Consider the following 14,737-nt stretch of genomic DNA (forward strand, 5'->3'; position numbering starts at 1 on the left):
TTTTAATCTTAGAAGACTTTAAAAATCTTATAAAATTTCAATATTATTTGAGAAGTCATTAATATAATAAGTTCATTGTTTTCCTACTAATATTTTGACTTGAGTTAAATATCATCTCCAGATGAATGAGTATCTGTGGCTTATTGTAAGATTTATGCAAGAGGGCATAAATCGGAATGATATTTCTTGACTTTCCATGTATAAATTGGTATATACTATCTTCTGGAACTGTAGCCTTTGGAAAATGTCAATTCTACCATTACTATGTGGTCAATCTATTGCTCCCTAACAACAAAATTATTACATCTGTGAGCCATGTGAAGAAAAGATGTTCTATAAAAACATTCATTCAGAAACCATTACCTGTTGTTTAAGGGAAGCATATTACAGATTTTAAATACTGACTTCTAAGACTTCCCGACCCTGGGTTTCTTGTATATCCAAGAGATAGCAGTTACATTTACGGAGTGTTTTTCTATCATGGTCAGAACTGGGGAATGAGATGATGAGAGAATTAAGTTGGAGAAACATACTGCTTAAAGAACTTGGCTCATATTTAAATTCAAGAGTCTCCCTAGGAAGATTTGGGCACCCGAGATGAAGGTATAGCCTGCCAATACCGTTCATTTTTAAATTCCATTTATATGGAAATGTTAACTCAAACTATCTTGCCCTCAATTTCTACATCCCGATGTTATTTGAAAGGATCACCGGTACACATATTGATGTAAAAGGCCTGAGGATGAGCAGGTTCTACAAGAAGGAGCAGAGGAATAGAGTAGACTCTAAGAAGCGTCCTTGTCCTTGGTGTTTGAAGACAGCAATATCTGCCAACAGGGATGATGCTACCCAACAGCTTCAACTTACAGGATATGACAGCAAACCTGAGTCACATATCTGTCTATTACCGGATTATATTCTGCTGCCGGGTAACTTTATGGGAAATGCATGTTCCCTCTGTATCTAGCCAAGCACATGCTTTCCCTTCCAGGAACAGTTCAGTTTGGCAGACCTCACGCTTAACCTGGTCTCACTCTTCTTTGTTCTATTTGCTTATTGATCAGAACTTTCAGGATGAGTGAAGCTCCTTACCCTCTCGAAATCAAGAACAAAGATTTCAGCTGCTCGGGTTAAGTGACCAGGGACTTTAACCCTTGTCAGCTACATCACCCAGATGACTTCTTTCTCCTATCTAAATATGTAATGTAAGTTTTTATGGGTTTTTTTTTTTGACAAGAAGGGGAATAAACGGTGACATGAACAGGTATTTTATTTATGAAGACTATTGAAAAGCAGGAGAACTAAAACACAGGGGTTGTCTATTTTGTAGAAAACACTGCTTTAGTTTCGATAAAGATCCATTTTTGTGATCCTTTCAGACCATAAAATATTAAAATTCGGGCTCACTAGAGAAGCAAATAAGCAGTCTCTTTCATTGCTCAACCTAGGAGCACCACCAAGCTTGATGCTCCATAGCACTACCCTCTGGCCTCTTTCATTTACGCAGTTTTGAACAAGCACTTGAGAACCTACCATGAACTTGACACCATGCTAATCTGGAGCAGGCGCATAGGAAAGGACTCACTTCTATCCTTGGAGAAGGGTGTCCAGAGACTTAATATCCATCAAAATATTCAGATATAAAATATATACAAGTGGTCCATAAGGTATATAAAGAAGGAGAGGGATAAGTAAGAGAGAGTTAAGGAGAAGGAACGGGCAAGAAAGATAATGACGTGAGCTTAAGAGACTCCATAGCTAATTGGTGAGGGGAGCCTGGGTGACACAGTCGGCTAAGTGTCCAACTCTCAGTTTTGGCTCAGGTCACGATCTCGTGGTTCCTGAGTTCAAGACCTGTGTTGGGCTCTACACTGACAGCGTGGAGCCTGCTTGGGACTGGCTCTCTGCCTCCCCGCCTCCCCCCACCCCACCACCCCCCCCCCGCTCTCACCCACCTGAGCTCTTTATCAAAGTAAATAAATAAAAACATTCACAAAGTTTTTAAACTTAAAAAAATCTAACTGGTGAGCTAAGACATAAATTAAAACACATAAATAAGTTACAGCAATGCATCACCAAATAAGGTGAAGTAGAAGTAAGTATCGTATGGTAAGGCTGATGGAAGTTTATTTGGAATAGTGACCAAGTCAGTAAGGAGGCCAAGTGACTCTGGTCCATGAGACATTTTGGGTGAATTATGTACACCTTTTGGAAGTCAGATTGTCAAGTTACACTCTTTGAAGCTTATCCCCCATTGTCTTCCTCTGCCTCATCTTAAATGTTGTGCCCACTCAACAAATATCGAGACTGCTCTTTTCTACTCCTAGAACATGTATTTTGTTCAACAGTCTTCCATATGACCGTGTACTTCTTTGGGAAGCTGTGATAGTCTCCTCTTGCTTGTCAGTACTCAGTCTAAGAATGAGCGCGTGAACAAGTCTGGTCAATAAAGACATAGAACATTCTGGAGGCTTCTGGGAAAAATGTCTGTCTCCCGTCTCTTCAACTCCCTTAAAAGGGAGACTGGATAAAGTCGTACCTCTTCTTCTCATGGAATTTGTCAGGTCTCTATAGAACTACAGACGAAATCCACAAGGAGAGCTGCCCTGGAAATAAAGTCAATCCATGACGTATAGAAGAGGATAAGGACAGAAAGAGCGTGAATCTTTGAGGAAGCCATTGAACCACTAAATTCACCCACCTGGGAGCTGCCCTCTTTTGACAGACCTTTCAATGTGTAGCAATAGATTTTTTTTTCATAACATAAAATACTTTGAGTTTTTTTATTGCATGCATCCAAACACATCCAAATTAGTATATCCTCTAACTTGTCATTTGGCAACTTCATGCTTCATTAAGAATGTTATATGGTGACACACTAGGGAAATGAATCTCCTTGGAAATTAAGTTAATACATTTAGCTATTTATTCAAACAGTTGATAAACTGGAAGGGAGACGCCATAGACCAAAAAGAATTTTAGAGACTGTATATGACTACAAAGAGGCATAATATATCTTTCATTTGTTATTTTAAAATTTAACAAAAATACCTTCAAGTGGAATTGTATCAGACAATATAAACGTGGCATCTGGCATTTTCCTTACAAGTTATCTAAACCAAATATGTATATTTGATTCTAAAATCTTGGAACATATACATAAATTTTTTTATAATTTATAAAGAAAAAGAAGACCAAAATCTTTTAAGTGCATAAATAATCCCACATGATATTCTCATGAGGGGATATTTTGTAAGTTTAATCTCGAAATAGAGTCATGTATCTGTCACATAGTTTTGTGTTTTGTTTTGTTTTGTTTTAGTCTCTAAACATTTCAAAGAAAAAGTAAGCACATTATTCATTTAATGTTATGTCGATCAACGATCTCATTTTCAATATCCCTTTACAATTCATTTAGTGTCAAATAGCCACATCGTCAACAGAATGGGAGTTTGCCTGTGTTTCCTGATTCCTTGAACAAGTTCATGTGCTAGATGGCGCTGCCTCCATAGCTTCTTAGTTTCAATATGCATATTTATTTACACGGTTGTGTGCATATCCTGGACAGAAACTAATTACTAAATGAGTCTATTTATACTTTGTCAGCTGTTAATTTTCCATTAGCTTCACTTTTTTTCCCATTTATATCGATTCGGAAAGAGTGTGTTTGTCATTTTCCCAAGGAGAAAAGTAAAACGTCATCCATTAGATCACTCTGGAATGAATCTGTGGATAAAAGCAAAATAATAACCTCCTGAAAGCCGCTCAACACTCCGAAACGTCATTACAACCTTTGCAGTCCCTGTTCTTTTCAGAAATATAATGATGGTTTTGCCTTTTTATTTTGATAGAGAAAGAATAAAACTGGTTTTCTCCCCCAAAACGTCTGACAAGTGGGATGCGGTACGACCCTGGGAGTCATTATGTAAAAGTTAAGCCCACAGGTTCACTAATTTATGAGGCAAATAGAGAAAAGCCTGTCAGAGTCATAAGGAGAGTGACTTTTAATTGGAAATGTGCACTTACAGTATAAAATTAGGCTCCCAAGGTTGTTATGTTCTGAGTGGATAGAGGGAAATAGAGTAATTTAGAAAAGAAAAATGTCACTCGCTTTCTGTCACTTTTCTGGCCACGTATGGAAGTAGCCCTGCTCAGTTAATGGAATTGTTGAAATTCAGCAGAGGTACACAAAGACCTCTTATACTCTGATATAAGCATCACACAAATGAGTTGAACCGATGGTTTTTATTCCCTCATCCTGTCCGAAGTACACAATAATGTTAACATTTTGTTCTTGCCTGCCGTTTGAGAAAGCTCTGTGATATCCAACTCCAGCTAGGTTCTGGCAAAAATTATTTTAATAACTACCTGGAGAGCCATTAAATGTTATGTAAGTTGGCCAGTTTGCAACTCTCAGATGAATTGCTTATTTAAAGGTAACAAGAAGAAAAAAAAAAAACAGCAGAATGTTTTCATGGCACACGTCAAGGATATGATTTTTTGTTTTGATATTTCAACATTTCTGGTTTATATATGTGTTTTTGTATGTTGACATCTCTGCAATTAGGAGGTATCTGATAATTAATGCTGGGAAATATTATAATTGACAGCCTTTTCCTTACTGAAATAGAAAATGCTGCCAATTACTAATAGCATCTAAGTCTAGATGAAATACAGTAATTTCATTATGACAAATGGCTGGTGTAACAAGGATCTCTCCGAATTCAAGTTGTATGATCTTTTTATCTACGTGTCCAATTCACTTGGACTTTGAGTTTACCTTTTTCTGTGCCTTTCCTACAGCCCTCCTTTCAAGTTTATCCTCCTTGGTCACTCCTCATTCTTCACGTTCTGCTCAAGATAGATTTCAACTGCTACCTCTTCCTGAAAGCTCTCCTTGGTTATCCTAGCCGAAAATGTCATCTCTGGTCTGTAAGCTATGACTTCTCTGTTTTGAATTACAGCTGTAGCACTTTTCTTATGCTGTCTCCTATTGAATGCGTGCACGTATTTGTGTACCTTTTAAACTACATTGCGCGGCTTTTCATTTCAGAGATAATGTCTATTATATCCCGATCCTTAATCCTGTATTCAAGGATTTGAATGATCTGGTCCCCAAATAACTGCGCACTTTCACCTTTCACTGGTCCATTAACATTTTTGTGATGTTGTCACAGTGAACTAGTCAATATTCTTTTAACAGTCAAAGCCTTGATGTTTCCATGATTAGTACATGATGCTTCCTCAGGCTGTAATTCCTCTTCCCAATTACCTTATCACAATCTTTTTTTTCTTTTTTTTTCTTTTTTTTTAAAATACTGCTCAAAGCCTATGGATTAAAAATATCCTTCAAGGCTCTGTCAGAATTATTTATTTCTTCTGTGCACATGTTGTTATGTTGGTTTAGCTCTCTACAACATTAGTCAACCTTGTTTGAGAGATTTTTTTTTTTCTTGAAGGATTACAAGCACTTTTAGGACATAATCTTTCTCTTACATATTTTTGTTATTTTCAGAAAAAATCTTGTACATAAAAGGTACGGTTTTTCTATCGAGTCTTTTTATTTATATGACCACCAATAAGAATCCCTATTCTTTATCATGTCTATAAAGTAAAAATTAAAAGTTCCTCTGTGAGGTAAAGAAGTAATGTCTCATGCCTCACTGAGCAGTGTAAAATATTTAAGTTGAGAATCAAAACTCGATTGTCTCTTTTTCTGCCATTGGGATGCTACTGGGGTCCATTCTAAATAGAACCTGATATAAAAATTTAGTTTAGTACTTGTTCATCTGTTTGTTTAATGCATCACCCAAGATCTGATTCAAGGTATCTTTTTTCAAATTAAAGAGAGGCCCAGAAAAACAAATCCCTGACTCTATGAGAAAGTGGCTCTCAGAGGGCATTGTTTCTCCAACAGCAATTTCTCCCTCAATCCCTGTTGTTAACCTAACTCTAATATTTTACAGAGAAGGAAGTATTTATGGAAGTCGGAATTATCTTCTCAACTCAAGGAGAATCATAATTGGTTACGAGAAGGACATGTGACCAAATTCTGGTCAATTACAAGCAAAAAGTAGTGCACGGGAGCAACTTACTTGGTTGAAAATAAGCAGCAGTTTCATTTCTGGCTTTGCCAGTTAAGTTCCTTTTCCATCAGCCCTCCAGCAGATAGGAAGTATGAACTCCAAACAAAATACCAAAAACAACTACCTAAGCCACTGGAAAGTAAATAGAACAGAAAGAATCTAGAGAGGAATGGATACAGAGAAGAAGAAAATGACATTGTGTGAGTTACCAATTTTAGCCTTTTAACTTGCAGACAAGCCACAGTTAGCTGCCCAGAATACCTGAAACTCTGATAGAGAATTTACTCTTCCTGGGGCACATGGGTGGCTCAGTTGAGTCAGCGTCCGACTTCAGCTCAGGTCATGATCTCATGGTTCGTGAGTTCAAGTTCCTCGACGGGCTCTGTGCTGACAGCTCAGAGCCTGGAGCCTGCTTCAGATTCTGTGTTTCCCTCTCTCTCTGCCCCTTCCTTCTTTGTGCTCTGTTTCTCTCTCTCTCTCTCTCTCTCTCTCTCTCTCTCTCTCAAAAATAAGTAAACATTAAACATTTTTTTTAAAAAGAAAAGAAAATTTAATCTTCCTGGCCTAAAGAACTAGAGGACAGACTTCAGGACACTACAGCTACTAGAACATGAGGAAGAAATCTAAGAATAAAGGCATAGAAAGAGGTTGAGCTAAGTTCTGAGTATGAGCTCTACTCAAGTGAACTGCACATGTATAGCTCATATTCAAAGAAGCTCAGCTAGGGGTGCTAGCTCAGTCAGTAAAACATGTGACTCTTGATCTCGGGGTTGTAAATTCAAGCCCCATGTTGGGTGTAGAGATTACTTAAAAATAAAATCTCAAGGGAGTCTAGCTAAAACTAAAATAACGGAACTGAAATTTTGGCCGTTGCTGAAAAGACAGAATTTATAATTGGAGTTCAATCTGATAAAATGAACAAAAGAACAACAGTAACAATGACAAAAATATTTTCTGGAGTAATAAAAAAAAATTCAGAGTCTTCACATTGTAAGTCACAAATTCATGATACAATCCAAAAGTATACAATATACAAAAAATCAGTAAAATGTGTGCTTCCACAAAAGAAAAAAGACTCATATAAAACAATCAGATCCATTTTGAGTTAGCACACAAAAATGTTGAAGTAGCTAGCCTAAACAACTAAAGAGGTAAAGGAAATTATGTGTTCAAGTAAAATGATAGTAAAAGCAGAGAAACCGAAAGCATAAGAAAGAATTAAGTAAAAATTTCAGAAATCAAATACAGTCTTAAGAAATACTGGGTTTCTTTTCTTGTATCAAAAAGAAAAGAAAAAAAATCTAAGATTAATGAATTAAGAGTGCCTTTAAGAAGATAGACAACAAAAATAACTTCAAAGTAAGTGGAAGGTAGAAAAATGACACAGAGCAAAAATCAATAAAGTGGAAAACAGATGGTAAGAGGACGTCAACAAAAGACAAAAGTTGGGGGGCGCCTGGGTGGCGCAGTCGGTTAAGCGTCCGACTTCAGCCAGGTCACGGTCTCGCGGTCCGTGAGTTCGAGCCCCGCGTCGGGCTCTGGGCTGATGGCTCAGAGCCTGGAGCCTGCTTCCGATTCTGTGTCTCCCTCTCTCTCTGCCCCTCCCCCGTTCATGCTCTGTCTCTCTCTGTCCCAAAAAAAAATAAATAAACGTTGAAAAAAAATTAAAAAAAAAAAAAGACAAAAGTTGGTTCTTTGTAAAGATTGACAAGATGGATAAACCTCTGACTATATTAATTTTAAAAATGAAAAAAAATGGAAATCACCAATATTGTTACTGAAAGAGGGGTCATTGCTACAGATCTTACCTATTAAAAGGATTCCAATAGAATGTTATACTCTATATTATACCAACAAATTCAGGACCTATAATGAATGGGTGGAAAAAATTTTGAAAACAAAAAATGAAGATAAAGCAAAAAATCTGAATAGCTCTATCTCATAAAATAAATAAAATAAAATTAATTTAAATTAAATTAAATTAAATTAAATTAAATTAAAATAAAAAATGTTCCCACAAAGAGAATTCCAGGTCCAGATGTTCCTTTTTTTTTTTTTTTTTGGTTAAATGAAGAAATCACAATAATCTCACACTAACACTTTCAGTAAATAAAACTATTCCTTTACTCCTATACCTCTTTTCTCAGGTTTTGAACAGATTTATGTATTTGCTTTTTGGTGTTAAGTCAGCCACTTTGCATGCAAGAGGGGAAAATGTAGAGCAAAGCAAAGAAGCTGACCCTAATAAAAGCTCTATGAACACAAAATCTATGTCTATTTTATTTACTATTAATCCATAATCCTAGGACAGGGCCTGGGAAATACTACTTACTCGATGAATAGGTTATTCATTGGATAAATGAATGTGCCAGAAAGATCATAAATTTTCAAGTCAAGTATATGAATTCAAAAGTGATCTTGATTCCATGAGGGCCTCATTTTATCCACCTATAAAATGGAAATAATGAAATCAATTATAAGAAATTATTTTGAACTTAATTCCTGATACACAGTTTTTAAAATATTTTGAGCTTAATTATAAGAAATATTTTGAGCTTAATTCCTGACACATAATTGGTCAGGGAATACTTTATTTGCCATAATATAAAGTGTGACAAGTTTAGCCTGTTGGTTATTACAACTGAGATGCAAGAAACATCACCCTTACTTGATCAAGGCTATGAAGATCATAGGCATGAAGTCTAGAAAAGAAAAAATAATCCTTGAAGGATAAAAAAAAACTGTATAACATAGCTTTAACCATCTGGATTATTCTTGTTTCATAGACAGAGTGCTTTACTTAATTTTGTACTGTCTTGAAATTGAAATGTGTCATGACACTAAAGAAAAGGGTTAAGGTTAACAACGTGAAAGAACCTTTTAGTCCTCACCCAAGTGCAGCTCTTTTAATAGAAACTGAAATAAAAATTGTTTACTAATTGTTTTAATGTTCTAGAAACCAAAAATTGCCTCAAAAGGCAAAGAAGATTTATGTAGGGGGGGAGTGGGAAGTCAGTTTTTAGAGAATATATAACGGCAGTGCTATGCAAACTTCATGTGCACAAAAACCATCTGGGGATATTCTGATCCAGTAGGTTCTAATTTGGACTGAGATTCTGCATTTCTAACAAGCTTTCCAGGTGATGTCATCAGTACTGATTCATGGGTTTGGATTATTGAGGTACCAAACAATGAGCCGTCTGAGGAAAGTTGGGGAAAACAAAATTCCACCTACTTTCATGAGATGAACCGAAACTAGGTGGAGATGAGAAAAAGCTAAGTCTCAAAAGGTATTTTGACCACAATCCTTTGACAAACAATTTTGAGAATGTATTATTCTACATTACTACAAAAGAAATCAAAAGTATATTTGGCTTTTCAAATTCTTTTCCTTGTTCTTGAAGTTGAATGGAAAATTAGTTCAAATTTAAGTTGAATGGAAAATTAGTTCAAATTTAAGAGTACTCTTAATTCCCACCAACAGTGTAAGAGGGTTTCCCTTTGTCTGCATCCTGGCCAACATCTATTATTTCCTACGTTGTTAACTTTAACCATTCTGACAGGCCTGAGGTGACATCTTATTGTGGTTTTGATTTGTATTTCCCTGATGATGAGTGATATTGAGCATCTCTTCATGTGTCTGTTAGCTGTTTGTATGTCTTCTTTGGAGGAATGTCTGTTAATGTCTTGTGCTCATTTCTTAACTTGATTGTTTTGGGGGGTGTTGAGTAGGTATTTATCTAAAGGATACAAAAATAATGATTTGAAGGGATACATGTACCCCAATGTTTATAGCAGCACTATCAACAATAGCCAAATTACGGAAAGAACTTAAATGTCCATTGACTAATGAATAGATAAACAAGATGTGTTATATATACATACATATATATATATATATATATACACGGAATATTACTCAACTATCAAAAAGAATGAAGTCTTTCCATTTGCAACAATGTGGATAGAACTAGAGCGCATTATGCCAAGTGAAATGAGTCAGTCAGAGAAAGACAAATACCATAGATTTCACTCATAGGAGGAATTTAAGAAATGAAACAGATGAACATAGAGGAAGGGAAGGCAAAAATAAAATAAGATAAAAATAGAGAGGGAAGCAAACCATAAGAGACTCTTTACTATAGAGAACAAACTGAGGATTGCTGGAGGGGAGGTGGGTGGGGGATGGGCTAAATGGATGCTAGGCATTAAGGAGGGCACTTGTGATAAGCACTGGGTATTAAAGGTAAGTGATGAATCTCTGAAACCAATACTGCACTATATGTTAACTAAGTTGAATTTTAATAAAATCTTCAAAAATAAATAAATAAATAAATAAATAAATAAATAAATAAAAGTACTCTTAATTCATTCCAACAAACACTTGTTCATGAGCACTCTACCCAAAGATTATGCTGAGCATTTGGGGATTTTCCCAGATAGATTATACAGGGTCCCTGACCTCTTGTTTTTCATCACTTGAGAAGATGCTCATAAACAATTTAGTCTCAAGGAAGACTTACAAATACTGAATTAGAGGGATTGTTGAAGTATCATAATTTGGGAAACAGAGAGCCATTCCCCCTCAGGACAGTTGGGATGAAGCTTCTTGTGAGAGACAGAATTGGAATTGGTCTTCGAAGGGCAGATAGGCACGGAAGACAGGGCTTCTGGATGAAGTGCTTAGAAGCAAAGGGACACAGAGTTTAGTCCACAAACAGTAGGGAAAGAGTAGGCCTCCAGTGAAGGTTGGAGGCAAAGGGACTGTACTCAAAGACAAGGCTGGAATAAAGGAGGAGCCCCACAGTGATTGGTTTAAGTATAAGACTAAGAGAGTCACATCTTCCTGTAGAGAAATTATGTGTGTGCACTGACGTGACTGAAAGCCAATTGTACAAATGCTGTGAAGGATCACTGAAGAAGCCAGGCTAATGATTGGCCGGATTGTTTAGAGAACCACGTTGGCGTGGGAAGGGGAGGAGGAGGATGTGGTAAAAGGTAGACCGCAGATGTTTGCAGGAGTTACTTTCGTGCTCTTTTTGGAAAAGTGACTACATTTTGAAAGCAGACATAACAAAATACCAGTAATTCTATGCAAGAAGAAGTGAATTTTTAAATAATGACGCGACCGTTTCGTTACAGGATTTTGTTGGCTCTGAGTAGAACATTGCAGTTAGCGCCGCCCAGAAAGGAGGGACAAGACTTGTACCAAGCACATTAGAACCTTCCGAGGCCAGGAAATAGCACCAGTGGGGTTTCCTTCCTTGCTCCGGACCCAGCCTGTATAGATGGTTCAGTAAAAATGTATTCAGGCAAAGACTGCTTGAGTAATGCTTGGGTTCATTTCATTGCTGTATGCAAAACCAAGAACGGCACATGACATTTTCTGCGGGGTTGCTTTCTTCATTAGAAGGAGAATCAGAAAGCCTGCACAGATTCTAGCCACAAGGAACAATAACTTATTCCTAGATTATTAGTGGCATTTTTAGGTCCTGCTGTACTTTCAAAATGTATCCTTTTTTTTTTTTTTTTTTTTTTTTGGAAGGAGGTGAGGGTGTTTTGCTTCATTTTAGCATTTTTTTTTGCATTAGAGGCAGTACTATTTTATCTTATAAAACACATGATTTTATAGGAGGAAACAGAAGAAAACAGGCCAGTTTTAATCATTTAGAAGCCATAGCAGCTTCTCTTGAAGCTCTCCTTGCCATTTTCAAAGTTACTTTACTCTTTTATACTTAAAGCAACAGACTTGTCTTCTTCAGTGTCTTTTCACTGTGGCCTGTATCTTTCTATCCGAAATTATGCTGGCCTCATAGGATTATTTTGGGGGAATAAATCAGGTAGTCTATAGAGTTCCTTATGTATGGTAAATTCTGCATAAATGTCAGCTTCCTCCTCTCCCTTTTTAGAACTCGAGAGGTGGGCTTACAGCTTAACACATTTCTAAGTACCTTGATTGATTGACATGTAGGTAAATCCAGAAAGCACTGAGGCTAATATAAAGAATTGCCTGTCGTTTTGTTCATTAGATGTCTGTTGCAGATAATATCCTCAGGCTTTGATCACCTAATTTTATCCTAATGCATACTAGTTTGTTAGATTTTTGTAGGAGGAACTGAATCATAAGATGAGAATTGGCTTTCAACTAGCTTACTAGTGAAATAAAAAAGATTATTAAGCTGGACCAGGTTCTTTTTTTAATTTATTTTTTTTTTCAACGTTTTTTATTTATTTTGGGGACAGAGAGAGACAGAGCATGAACGGGGGAGGGGCAGAGAGAGAGGGAGACACAGAATCGGAAACAGGCTCCAGGCTCTGAGCCATCAGCCCAGAGCCCGACGCAGGGCTCGAACTCACGGACTGCGAGATCGTGACCTGGCTGAAGTCGCACACTTAACCGACTGCGCCACGCAGGCGCCCCAAGCTGGACCAGGTTCTAATGATCAACCAAGTGTCTCATTGTATAGATGCAAAAAAGTGAAAGCTTGGCAGTCTCTAGAGTTGACATGTATACAAAATATATTAATGATTCATTTCTTCAAAATATATTCAATTTAAAAATGTATTTTTAGTTTTTAACAACAAAATGTAATTCCACAATTTTGTGATTACTTCCATAGAAAGTGACTGTATATTCTATTAAAAAAAAAAACATATAGGTAATAAAAGAGAAGGACAATTTTTTGAAAACCCGGTAGCTACAAAGTATGTTCAAGGGTGATTCAGATATTAAATCCTTAGGTAATTAGCAATGACATTTAATGAGCCATGTGTAATAACAAAGTTGAATATTACCTTAAAAGCATTTTCTCTTTCATTTCCACACAGCAGTTTTGGCCTCTGAAAAGCTGAAGAGAAGGAGCCTCATCAATTCAATGGCATGGTTTGCTGATTGCTCTTCCCTTTCTTGAAGGATGGAATCAATACTAAAATAATGATTCTAAATGTCACCATTTGCCTGTTTCATAATTTGGGATATAAATTTTACTTCTTGGATATTTTAGAAAAATATTTGGAATAAATTACTGAATAATGACAGACAGTTTGGAAGTTATGATCTATAATATTTTTGCTCAAATGATATTTTCACCTAAAACACATTTTAGCATTCAGATACTTGCTTTCTTCCACAGTTTTACTGGACCCCTTCCAATTTTAATATGTGACACAAGAATCCCACATGAAGTGATTTCACTTACTTTACAACTGAACTTCCTCCTAGAAAAAGAGTAGTTTGTATGTTCAGGAAGGCAATGCCTAAATTACAATGATTCAGGTCAGTGAAACTTAATTTTATAGGTTTATAATTTTTGTTTTTGCCTTGATGCTCTTATGATGTCTTTAATTTGTTCAGTGGAGAGAACACGGTGCCCTCTAAAGAAACTCTAGCCAGCTGGATGTTGTAAGTGAGGCCATCTGCTCAAATAAGTTCCACTTTTAAACTTCAGAATGTTGTAACTATCATTTATTTCTTCCCTTACATAATATTGATGCAAAAATTATATAAATCCTGACATTTTCCCCTTGCTAGTTGGTGGATTTGCCCCTTTTCATTCATAATGTGGTCCCAGACAAATGGAAAATAAAGTATATCTTAGACCCAGCTCGGATCATTTTGGTTACAAATGATGAAAAAACAACAACAAGAAAAGAAATTTACTAAATTTTAAAGCAAGAAGTTCAGAGACAGAATGGCTTTGAAGTTGGTTATTTCACTGGCTTCTCACATCACTAAGTTTTATGGTTCTTTCTGTATTTTAAGCTCTGCCATTCTTTCCGTGATGATGGAAAGATCAGTTGGTCCCATAGTGAAAAGAAGGGCTCTCATAGTTGAAGACGCCACATACAGAGGTGACAACATTCAAAGGAAGAAAAAGGCTCCCTCTGCAAACGTGTCTTTCTATGAGCAAAGAGACTTTCCCAGAAAACTCCAAGCCTATGTCTTTATTATTTCATCTACCCAGAGTTGAACCTTGTACCAATGACTGGCCTGTGAAAGAGATATTCACAATTAGCTTAGGTCAACAGTCCACAATGTGTGGTCTATGGACTCTTGGCTAGCCCCAAAATTATTTCAGGATATTGGCAAGTAAAAATATAAGTACCAAAGAGTATTGTGGTGTTATGTGCTTTTCTTCTTTCTTTATATTGCCAGTGACAATGCGAAGGCAGTTGTGGGTCAAACAGCTGATGCCTCAGCACCACTCAAGCAGTGGCACCGAACTTTACTAGCAGTCATTGTATCCTTCACCACGTGTTCACAAAAAGTTTAATTAATTAAACAAGTTAAAAGCTTGTTCACTAAGAATTTCCTTGATGAAGCAGTAAAAATGATTACGTTAGTAAAATTTGACTCCTGGGTATATGTCTTTCCATTATTTTGTGTGACAAATGTATCCTTAACACATGTCTGTTACAGTCCGCATTATGATGGTGATATTTAGGGAAAGGTCTCATGCAATTGTTTGAGTTATGAGATGAATCATCCACTATTTTCGTACACCACCATTTTTCCTAGAATGAAATCTGATGGACACATGACTTATTTATCCTTGGGCATTTGGCAGACATCAGCTCGAGAAAGAACAATGTGAGTCTGTGACTTCAAGGAAAGCTACTGATGCTATTTGTTGCTAATGATAAAATATGAG

The sequence above is a fragment of the Prionailurus bengalensis genome, chromosome C2 (genome assembly GCF_016509475.1).
Source record: "Prionailurus bengalensis isolate Pbe53 chromosome C2, Fcat_Pben_1.1_paternal_pri, whole genome shotgun sequence".
In the NCBI taxonomy this organism is placed as follows: Eukaryota; Metazoa; Chordata; class Mammalia; order Carnivora; family Felidae; genus Prionailurus; species Prionailurus bengalensis.